This window comes from Triticum aestivum, chromosome 4D (genome assembly GCF_018294505.1).
Source record: "Triticum aestivum cultivar Chinese Spring chromosome 4D, IWGSC CS RefSeq v2.1, whole genome shotgun sequence".
NCBI lineage: Eukaryota > Viridiplantae > Streptophyta > Magnoliopsida > Poales > Poaceae > Triticum > Triticum aestivum.
Window position 1 is genome coordinate 432,630,011 of NC_057805.1, and position 11,819 is coordinate 432,641,829.

The following is an 11,819-nucleotide window of genomic DNA, read 5'->3' on the forward strand; positions in this document are numbered from 1 at the left end:
CCGATGTCTTGTGGGCCACAAATGCGGGCCTGTGATCTCTGATCTTCTCATACCGGCCGATGAATTATGGTGTCTCTTCTTTGTCGACAAACGTTTTCAGCTCATTCTTCCACCTCCTGAATAGGTCTGCCATCTTCTTAAGAGCATGAGACTTGATTAATTGCTCTATAACTGGCTTCTCTGGATCCTCCTCTGGTGGTAGGGTGAAATTTGCCTTCAGCTCAGTCCAAAGATCATCTTTCTGCATATCATTGACATAAGACACCTCAGGGTCTTCCTTCTTAGGCTTATACCATTGGTGGATGCTGATCGGGATCTTGTCCCTAACTAGAACCCCACACTGAGCAGCAAATGCATCCTTTGTCCGGAGGGGTTCAATCGGTTGGCCGTCGCGCGCGATTGCTGTGATCTCAAACCTTTCATCCGAGCGCAACTTTCTCTTCGGGCCTCGTCTCTTTACCGAAGTTGTGCTCGATCTGGAGGGCTAGAAAAAAGAAGAAAGACAAGTGTTAATTAATATGTGTACATACCAAAACAATGAATGCATCAATTAGCTAGTCAGCACAGGCTTAACTAATATATTTACCTGGCCGGACTCTGTTCTGTCACCGGAGCCGTCACCACGGGCTCCTTCTTGCACCAGCATTGGGTCACCGGAGTCATCATAATCATGTCTTTCCCCCTCCACTCTTCGATCACCATAGCCTGCTTCTTCACCCTGTTCTTCCAGACCATCATTGTCGTTAGATACGACAAGATATCACCTCCGGCTAAGATTATGTCCCCCAACACATCTTCTGCTTGCTCATCTCGTCCGTGCTCCATTGTTTCTGCAAATATTACAACATGGCAATTATTACACAAACATGACAACAGGTGGATATATTAGTGCAAACGTAGACCTAGCTTATTCCGGGTTTGGGGTGGCCTAGGCAACGCTTCAAGGGTAGGGGCGCGGCGGGAGGGGGTAGGAGACCGACATCGTTTTTTTCTAGGGTTTGGGTGTCCTCGAGAGTTTTGGTCGAGCGAGAGGGCCGGGGGGTGCTCCCGTGGTATAAGTTATCACGGTCGAGAGGGGGTATAAATATCGACCATCCATCATGTCGAAGTTATCTGGGAGGGAGTTATATATATCGACAACGACGACATACATACATGGGAAAATAATGTTATCGGGGAGGGGGTATATCGACCCCCCCACGTGTTGAAGTTATCGGGAGGGGGTTATATCGACAACGACGACATACGTACATGGGAAAATAATATTATCGGCGGGGAGGGGGTATATCGACCCCCCTCGTGTTGAAGTTATCGGGAGAGGGGTATATCAACGACGACAGACCCGATAAAACATAAGAAAACGAAGAAGAAATAAAAAGAGGAGAAGAAGAAAAGGAATAGAGGAGAAGATCGAAGAAAAAAAAGAAGAAGAAAAAAAGAGGAGAAGAAGAAAGGAATAGATTTTCTATTTTTTCTTCTTCTCTTCTATTCCTTTCTTCTTCTCCTCTTCTTTTTCTTCTTTTTTCCTCTTCTTATTTATTTCTCCTCTTCTTCCTCTCCTCTTCTTCTCCTTTCTTCCTCTTCTTATTTTCCTTTTTATATGAACATATCATCATATATATGAACATACATTTTCTTTGCATATGCATATGAACATACATTTTCTTTGCATATGCATATGAACATACATACATACATTTTTCTTTCATATGAACATACATACATACATTTTCTTTGCATATGACCATACATACATTTTTCTTTGCATATGACCATTCATACATTTTCTTTGCATATGCTTTGCATATAAACATACATACATATGAACATACATACATACATATAAACATAACATACATACACAAAAAATTCTAAAAGTCTGCCTAAAAAATTCTAAAAATCTGCCTAAAAAAATTATATGAAAAAAGCATACATCATCCATCCATCCATATAATGAACATATACATCATCCATCCATCCATATAATCAACATATGCATATGAAAAAAAATTATATGAAAAAAAATTGTATGAAAAATTTATATGAAGAGGATCGAGGGGACAGGGAGGAAAGGGGGTCGCCGGAGCCGGACCGAACGGGGAGGAGGGGCGGCGTCGAGGCAGGGGCGGCAGTGGGGGCGGGCGCTGGCGACGACGACAATGGTGGGGGCGGGCCGAGGCGCAGGGGCGCGGCCGTGCGTGCTCGGGGATGGGGCAGGGGCACGGGGCGGCGGCCGGCGTGGGCTCGGGCGCGGGGCAGGGGCACGGGGAGACGGGGATGGCGGCCGGCGGTGGCGACGGCGACGAGGAGCGCGCGAGCGATTTGGGCAGCCTGGCGGCGGGGGCAACTGGCGAGGGAGGCGAGGGAGATGTGAAATTTTCACAAGTCCTGATTATATAGCAAGGGCATTGGTCCCGGTTCGTGGCACCAACCGGGACCAATGCCACCCTTTAGTCCCGGTTGGTGCCACCAACCGGGACCAAAGGTCCCTTTTCAGCAGCGCAAAGGGCGGGAAGCGGCGGCCGTTGGTCCCGGTTGGTGGCACCAACCGGGACTAAAGGGGGGGCATTGGTCCCGGTTGGTGCCACGAACCGGTACCAATGCCCCCTTTAGTCCCGGTTGGTGCCACCAACCGGGACCAAAGGCCTTGCGCTGCCCGCGGCCAAAAGTTTAGTCCCACCTCGCTAGTTGAGAGGGGCTCGGAGTGGTTTATAAGCCCCACTGCGGCTGCCCTCTCGAGCTCCTCTCAAATGCAGGCTTACGGGCCTAATGTCACACTGTGCTGTCTGTGGGCCTATTGGGCCTTCTGCGGGCCTGAATCCTGGCCCAGGTTGGGTTTCTAGTCGTATTCAGGCCGTGGTGGCCCAATAGGTGGCAGTTTTTTTATATTTTTTTCCAGTTTTTTGGTTCTGTTTTTTGCATTATTTATTTTCTTTTGTTTTTTGCTTTATTTTTTAATTCTTTTTGCTTTTAGGTCAGCAAAATTATAAACTGTCTGTTAGTGCCATTAGTTTTAGAAAAAATATAAACTTTCTATTAGTGCCATTAGTTCTTTATGAAAATTCTTTTTGCTGTATTTAGTTTTTTTGTTTTCTTTTTTGCTATATTTATTTTGTTTTGTTTGTACTTACAACAAAAAACTTATTTATTTTATTTTGTTTTGTTTCTAATTACTTATTTATTTTACTTTATGATAATTCTTTTTGCTATTAAAGTTTCTATCAAAAAAAGTTCTTTATGAAAATTCTTTTTGCTTTTAATGATTTTGAACAGAAAATACTTCGATAATTTGAGTTGCATCAATTTTATATGATTTTAGTTTCAATAATAATAGAGGTTTCTTATAATGTTTTGAACAGAAAATACTTTGTTAATTTTAGTTTCATAAATTTTATTAAAGTTTATTTTATTTTGTCGGAACACAAGAAGTCCGGAGTTGTAATAAGTTATTAAAAATAAAAAAGAGGCGCAATGCTCGTTGATTTGCTTCAAGCCTTTCGGAATAGTGTAGACTGCACTGCACATAGCTCGATGCAGTCTACCTTATTCCTCAAGGCTTGAAGCTAAGCAACGTGAGCATTGCGCCTCTTCTTCATCGTCTCTGCACTCAGGGCTTATAAAACGCTCCTAGTGCCTCTCAGCTAGCGAGGTGGGACTAAAAAACTGCTTAGTAAGAAACTCTAGTACCGGTTCGTGCCACGAACAGGTACTAAAGGTGCTTGTGGGGCCACAGCCTCATTAGTACCGGTTCGTGGCACCAACAGGGACCAAAGGGTGGAATTGGTCCCGGTTCGTGCCACCAACCGGGACCAATGGCCTTGCACAGCGGCGTGGTGGTGAGTTTAGTCCCACCTCGCTAGCTAAGAGAGAGCCGCACCTGTTTATAAGGTGCGGTGCGCCTGAGCGGTCGAGCTCCTCTCTAAAGCATGCTGACGGGCCTAACCTCTCTGTACATGCGTGTGGGCCTACTGGGCCTTCTGCGGGCCTGAATCCTGGCCCATGGATGGGTTTCTAATCGTATTCAGGCCGTGGTGGCCCAGTAGGTAGCATAATTTTTAATTTTTGGCCTGTTATTTTTCATGCATTTACTAATTATTTTGAGCTATAAGACCGTAAAATTGAAAAGCATTTCAAATGAACTCTGAAAAGGTTGAAAGTTGGCATGGTATCATCATTTCATCCACATAGCATGTGCAAGAAAGTTGAGAGGGTTACGGCAAAAACTAGATGCACTTCTTGTACAAAACGGACAATGGTATCATACTCGTCTATTACAAAGTTGGCATGGTATCATCATAATAGTTGCGGGAGAAAGTCTTCACTTTTTCTTCGCTTGTGTCATTTGCTTATTGCGCCGTAACCATGGATAATCTTCATCGTTTATCAGGATGCTTGGGTCAGCCTTGACTTTGAAGGGAGGAATTTCATGAAACTTTTCATAATCTTCAGACATGTCTGTCTTGCCCTCCACTCCCACAATGTCCCTTTTTCCTGAAAGAACTATGTGCCGCTTTGGCTCATCGTATGATGTATTCGCTTCCTTATCTTTTCTTTTCCTCAGTCTGGTAGACATGTCCTTCACATAGATAACCTGTGCCACATCATTGGCTAGGACGAACGGTTCGTCAGTGTACCCAAGATTGTTCAGATCCACTGTTGTCATTCCGTACTGTGGGTCTACCTGTACCCCGCCTCCTGACAGATTGACCCATTTGCACTTAAACAAAGGGACCTTAAAATCATGTCCGTAGTCAAGTTCCCATATGTCCATTATGTAACCATAATATGTGTCATTTCCCCTCTCGGTTGCTGCATCAAAGCGGACACCGCTGTTTTGGTTGGTGCTCTTTTGATCTTGGGCGATTGTGTAAAATGTATTCCCATTTATCTCGTATCCTTTGTAAGTCAATACAGTCGAAGATGGTCCCCTGGACAACGAGTACAACTCATCACAAACAGTGGTGTCACCTCTGAGACGTGTTTCCAACCAACTGCTGAAAGTCCTGATGTGTTCACATGTAATCCAGTCGTCACACTGCTCCGGGTGTTTGGAGCGCAGACTGTTCTTGTGTTCATCGACATACGGGGTCACCAAGGTAGAGTTCTGTAGAACTGTGTAGTGTGCTTCAGACCAAGAATATCCGTCCCTGCATATTATTGAGTTCCCCCTCCAAGCGTGCCTTTTCCAGTCAGTCTCCCCTCATACCGCGATTTAGGGAGAGCTATCTTCTTAAGGCCAGGAATGAAGTCAACACAAAACCCAATGACATCCTTTGTTTGATGGCCCATGGAGATGCTTCCTTCTGGCCTAGCGCGGTTACGGACATATTTCTTTAGGACTCCCATGAACCTCTCAAAGGGGAACATATTGTGTAGAAATACGGGCCCCAGAATGACAATCTCGTCGACTAGATGAACTAGGACGTGCGTCATGATATTGAAGAAGGATGGTGGGAACACCAGCTCGAAACTGACAAGACATTGCGCCACATCACTCCTTAGCCTTGGTATGATTTCTGGATCGATCACCTTCTGAGAGATTGCATTGAGGAATGCACATAGCTTCACAATGGCTAATCGGACGTTTTCCGGTAGAAGCCCCCTCAATGCAACCGGAAGCAGTTGCGTCATAATCACGTGGCAGTCATGAGACTTTAGGTTCTGGAACTTTTTCTCTGGCATATTTATTATTCCCTTTATATTCGACGAGAAGCCAGTCGGGACCTTCATACTGAGCAGGCATTCAAAGAAGATTTCTTTCTCTTCTTTCGTAAGAGTGTAGCTGGCAGGACCTTCATACTGCTTCGGAGGCATGCCGTCTTTTTCGTGCAAACGTTGCAGGTCCTCCCGTGCCTCAGGTGTATCTTTTGTCTTCCCATACACGCCCAAGAAGCCTAGCAGGTTCACGCAAAGGTTCTTCGTCACGTGCATCACGTTGATTGAAGAGCGGACCTCTAGCTCTTTCCAGTAGGGTAGGTCCCAAAATATAGATTTCTTCTTCCACATGGGTGCGTGTCCCTCAGCGTCATTCGGAACAGCTAGTCCGCCGGGACCCTTTCCAAAGATTACATGTAAATCATTGACCATAGCAAGTACGTGATCACCGGTACGCATGGCGGGCTTCTTCCGATGATCTGCCTCGCCTTTGAAATGCTTGCCTTTCTTTCGACATTGATGGTTGGTCGGAAGAAATCGATGATGGCCCAGGTACACGTTCTTCCTGCTTTTGTCCAGGTATATACTTTCAGTGTCATGTAAACAGTGCGTGCATGCGTGGTATCCCTTGTTTGTCTGTCCTGAAAGGTTACTGAGAGCGGGCCAATCGTTGATGGTTACAAACAGCAACACGTGCAGGTTAAATTCCTCCTGTTTGTGCTCATCCCACGTACGTACACCGTTTCCATTCCACAGCTGTAAAAGTTCTTCAACTAATGGCCTTAGGTACACATCAATGTCGTTGCCGGGTTGCTTAGGGCCTTGGATGAGAACTGGCATCATAATGAACTTCCGCTTCATGCACATCCAAGGAGGAAGGTTATACATACATAGAGTCACAGGCCAGGTGCTGTGATTGCTGCTCTGCTCCCCGAAAGGATTAATGCCATCCGCGCTTAAACCAAACCATACGTTCCTTGGGTCAGCTGCAAACTCAGCCGAGTACTTTCTCTCGATTTTTCTCCACTTCGACCCGTCAGCGGGTGCTCTCAACTTCCCGTCTTTCTTACGGTCCTCACTGTGCCATCGCATCAACTTGGCATGCTCTTCGTTTCTGAACAGACGTTTCAACCGTGGTATTATAGGAGCATACCACATCACCTTCGCAGGAACCCTCTTCCTGGGGGGCTCGCCGTCAACATCACCAGGGTCATCTCGTCTGATCTTATACCGCAATGCACCGCATACCGGGCATGCGTTCAGATCCTTGTATGCACCGCGGTAGAGGATGCAGTCATTAGGGCATGCATGTATCTTCTGCACCTCCAATCCTAGAGGGCATACGACCTTCTTTGCTGCGTATGTACTGTCGGGCAATTCGTTATCCTTTGGAAGCTTCTTCTTCAATATTTTCAATAGCTTCTCAAATCCTTTGTCAGGCACAACATTCTCTGCCTTCCACTGCAGCAATTCTAGTACGGTACCGAGCTTTGTGTTGCCATCTTCGCAATTGGGGTACAACCCTTTTTTGTGATCCTCTAACATGCGATCGAACTTCAGCTTCTCCTTTTGACTTTCGCATTGCGTCCTTGCATCGACAATGACCCGGCGGAGATCATCATCATCGGGCACTGGTTCCTCTTGATCTTCAGCAGCTTCCCCCCTTGCGGCATCATTGGGCACATCGTCTGGTTCCTCTTGATCTTCAGCAGCTTCCCCCGTTGCAGCATCACCGTATTCAGGGGGCACATAGTTGTCATCGTCCTCTTCTTCTTCGCCGTCTTCCATCATAACCCCCATTTCTCCGTGCCTCGTCCAAACATTATAGTGTGGCATGAAACCCTTGTAAATCAGGTGGGCGTGAAGGATTTTCCGGTCAGAGTAAGACTTCGTATCCCCACATGTAGGGCATGGACAACACATAAAACCATTCTGCTTGTTTGCCTCAGCCACTTCGAGAAAATCATGCACGCCCTTAATGTACTCCGAGGTGTGTCTGTCACCTTACATCCATTGCCGGTTCATCTGCGTGCATTATATATAATTAAGTGTGTCAAAAACCATTACAGAACATCATGAATAGATAATTAAGTGACCAAATTAATAGAAGTTCATCATCACATTAGAACCAAAGTACATACATAGTTCTCATCTAACAACATATATATAGCTCTCCAGAGCATCTAATTAATTAAACCATACATTGAAACTATGTAAAACATTTCAATGCGAAAACAAATGCGATCATAATCGCAACCAAGGTAACAATTGATCCAACGGCATAATGATACCAAGCCTCGGTATGAATGGCATATTTTCTAATCTTCAAGCGCATTGCATCCATCTTGATCTTGTGATCATCGACGACATCCGCAACATGCAACTCCAATATCATCTTCTCCTCCTCAATTTTTTTTATTTTTTCCTTCAAGTAATTGTTTTCTTCTTCAACTAAATTTAACCTCTCGACAATAGGGTCGGTTAGAATTTCCGGTTCAACCACCTCCTAGATAAATAAAATCTATGTCATGCTGGTCAGTATATTTGTCATAAACAATAAATGAATCAAATAGTTATAAAAAGATAATATATACCACATCCGAATCATAGACAGGACGAGGGCCGACGGGGGCGGATACCAAAACCATCGCACTATGTAATAAGAAGGAATAAAATAGTAAGAAAATTAGACAAGTATCTATCTAAAGTAAGAATTTTTTTCTTTCAAAAAGAAGATAAGAACAAGAGGCTCACCACGGTGGTGCCGACGACGAGATCGGCGTGGGCGGTCGACGGCGGTGAAGACGGGAATGGGACGTGATAGGCCGCTAAACCTAGACAAATCTCGAGGAAAATGGAGCTTTGAGGTCGAGCTTCGAGAGGACAAAGCTTAACTAGTGTGGCTCGGGCATTTCATCAAACACCTCATGTGCATAGGAGGTGAGCTAGAGCACCACAAAGCCCTCCCCTCGCCGGCCAGAGAAAAATAGAGCACTGGAGTGCTCTGCTCGCGGGCGAGGGGTATATATAGGCACCTCATTGGTCCCGGTTCGTGGCATGAACCGATACTAAATCCGGGCCTTCTGTCCCAGTTCATGCCAAGAACCGGGACAAATGGTTGTGGGCCAGGAGAGAGGACCATTAGTCCCGGTTCGTGGCTCGAACCGGGACAAATGGTTCCATACGAACTGGGACCAATTCCCACGAGGCCCCGGCCGGCCCCCTGGGCTCACGAACCGGGACGAATGCCCCCATGGGTCCCGGTTCATGACTGAACCGGGGCTAATGTGAAAACTGCCCTGTGACCTATGCCCTGTTTTCTACTAGTGATTGGTTTTTCCCTTGAAGACGAAAGGGTGATGCAGCAAAGTAGAGTAAGTATTTCCCTCAGCTTTTGAGAACCAAGGTATCAATCCAGTAGGAGACAACACTCAAGTCACTGAATACCTGCACAAACAAACACCAACTTGCACCCAACTCGACAAAGGGGTTGTCAATCCCTTCACGGTTATTTGCAAAGTGAGATTTGATAGAGATGGATAAACGGTAAAGTAATATCTTTGGTATTTTTGGTTTATGGAACGGGAAGTAAAATATTGCAAAGAAAGTAATAGGAAACTAAAATTGTAGATCGGAAACTTATATGATGGAAAGTAGACCCGGGGGCCATAGGTTTCACTAGAAGCTTCTCTCAAGATAGAAATTATTATGGTGGGTGAACAAATTACTGCCGAGCAATTGATAGAAAAGCGCAAAGTGATGATGATATCTAAGGCAATGATCATGAATATAGGCATCACGTCCGTGTCAAGTAGACCGAAACGATTCTTCATCTACTACTATTACTCCACACATCGACCGACTCATGTCTGCATCTAGAGTATTAAGTTCATAAGAATAGAGTAATGCATTAAGCAAGATGACATGATGTAGCGGGATTAACTCAAGCAATATGATGAAAACCCATCCTGTTATCCTCGATGGCAACAATACAATATGTGTCGGTTCCCCTTCTGTCACTAGAATCGAGCACCGCAAGAATGAACCCAAAGCTAAGCACTTCTCCCATTTCAAGAAAAACCAATCTAGTTGGCCAAACCAAGTCGATAGTTCGAAGAGACTTGCAAAGATATCAAATCATGCATATAAGAATTCAGAGAAGATTCAAATAATATTCATAGATAAGTTGATCATAAATCCACAATTCATCGGATCTCGGCAAACATACCGCAAAAGAGTATTACATCAAATAGATCTCCAAGAACATCGAGGAGAACATGGTATTGAGAATCAAAGAGAGACTAGCTATGGACCCGTAGGTCTGTGGTAAACTACTCACGATTCATCGGAGAGGCAATGGTGTTGATGTAGAAGCCCTCCGTGATCGAATCCCCCTCCAGCAGGACGCCGGAAAAGGCCACTAGATGGGATCTCACGGGTACAGAAGGTTGCGGCGGTGGAAAAGTGGTTTCGTGGCTCCCCTGGAAGGTTTTGGGATATTTGAGAATATATAGGCGGAAGAAATAGGTCAGTGGAGTCACGAGGGGCCCACAAGGGTGGGGGGCGCGCCTCCCGACCTTGTGGCCGCCTCGTGGCTTTCCTAACGTGCACTCCAAGCCCTCTGGATGTCTTCTGGTCCAAGAAAAATCATCGCGAAAGTTTCATTCTGTTTGGACTCCGTTTGGTATTCCTTTTCTGTGAAACTCTAAAACAAGGAAAAAATAGGAACTGGCACTGGGCTCTAGGTTAATAGGTTAGTCCCAAAAATCATATAAAATAGCATATTAATGCATATAAAACATCCAAAACAGACAATATAATAGCATGGAACAATCAAAAATTCTAGATACGTTGGAGACATATCAAGTATCCCCAAGCTTAATTCATGATCGTCCTCGAGTAGGTAAATGATAAAAACAGAATTTTTGATGTGGAATGCTACCTAACATATTTATCCATGTAATTATCTTTATTGTGGCATGAATGTTCAGATCCGTATGATTCAAAACAAAAGTTTAATATTGACATAAAAACAATAATACTTCAAGCATACTAACAAAATAATTTTGTCTTCTCAAAATAACATGGCCAAAGAAAGCTTATCCCTACAAAATCATATTGTCTGGTTATCCTCCATCTTCATCACACAAAATATTTAAATCATGCACAACCCTGATGACAAGCCAAGCAATTGTTTCATACTTTTGACGTTCTCAAACTTTTTCAACTTTCACGCAATACATGAGCGTGAGCCATGGACATAGCACTATAGGTGGAATAGAAGGTGGTTGTGGAGAAGATAAAAATAAGGAGATAGTCTCACATCAACTAGGCGTATCAACAGGCTATGGAGATGCCCATCAATAGATATCAATGTGAGTGAGTAGGGATTTCCATGCAATGGATGCACTTGAGCTATAAGTTTATGAAAGCTCAAAAAGGAAACTAAGTGGGTGTGCATCCAACTTGCTTGCTCATGAAGACCTAGGGCAATTTGAGGAAGCTCATCATTGGAATATACAAGCCAAGTTCTATAATGAAAATTCCCACTAGTATATGAAAGTGATATCATAGGAGACTCTACATAATGAAGATCATGGTGCTACTTTGAAGCACAAGTGTGGTAACAGGATAGTAACATTGTCCCTTCTCTCTTTTCTCTCGGTTTTTATTTGGGCCTTCTCTCATTTTTTGGCCTCTTTTTTTTACGTCCGGAGTCTCATCCCGACTTGTGGGGGAATCATAGTCTCCATCATCCTTTCCTCACATGGGACAATGCTCTAATAATGAAGATCATCACACTTTTATTTACTTACAACTCAAGAATTACAACTCAATACTTCGAACAAAATATGACTCTATATGAATGCCTCCGGTGGTGTACCGGGATGTGCAATGAATCAAGAGTTACATGTATGAAAGAATTATGAACGGTGGCTTTGCCATAAATACGATGTCAACTACATGATCATGCAAAGCAATATGACAATAATGGAGCGTGTCATATAAACGGAACGGTGGAAGGTTTCATGGCAATATATCGCGGAATGGCTATGGAAATGCCATAATAGGTAGGTATGGTGGATGTTTTGAGGAAAGTATATGGTGGGTGTATGGTACCGGCGAAAGTTGCGTGGTACTAGAGAGGCTAGCAATGGCGGAAA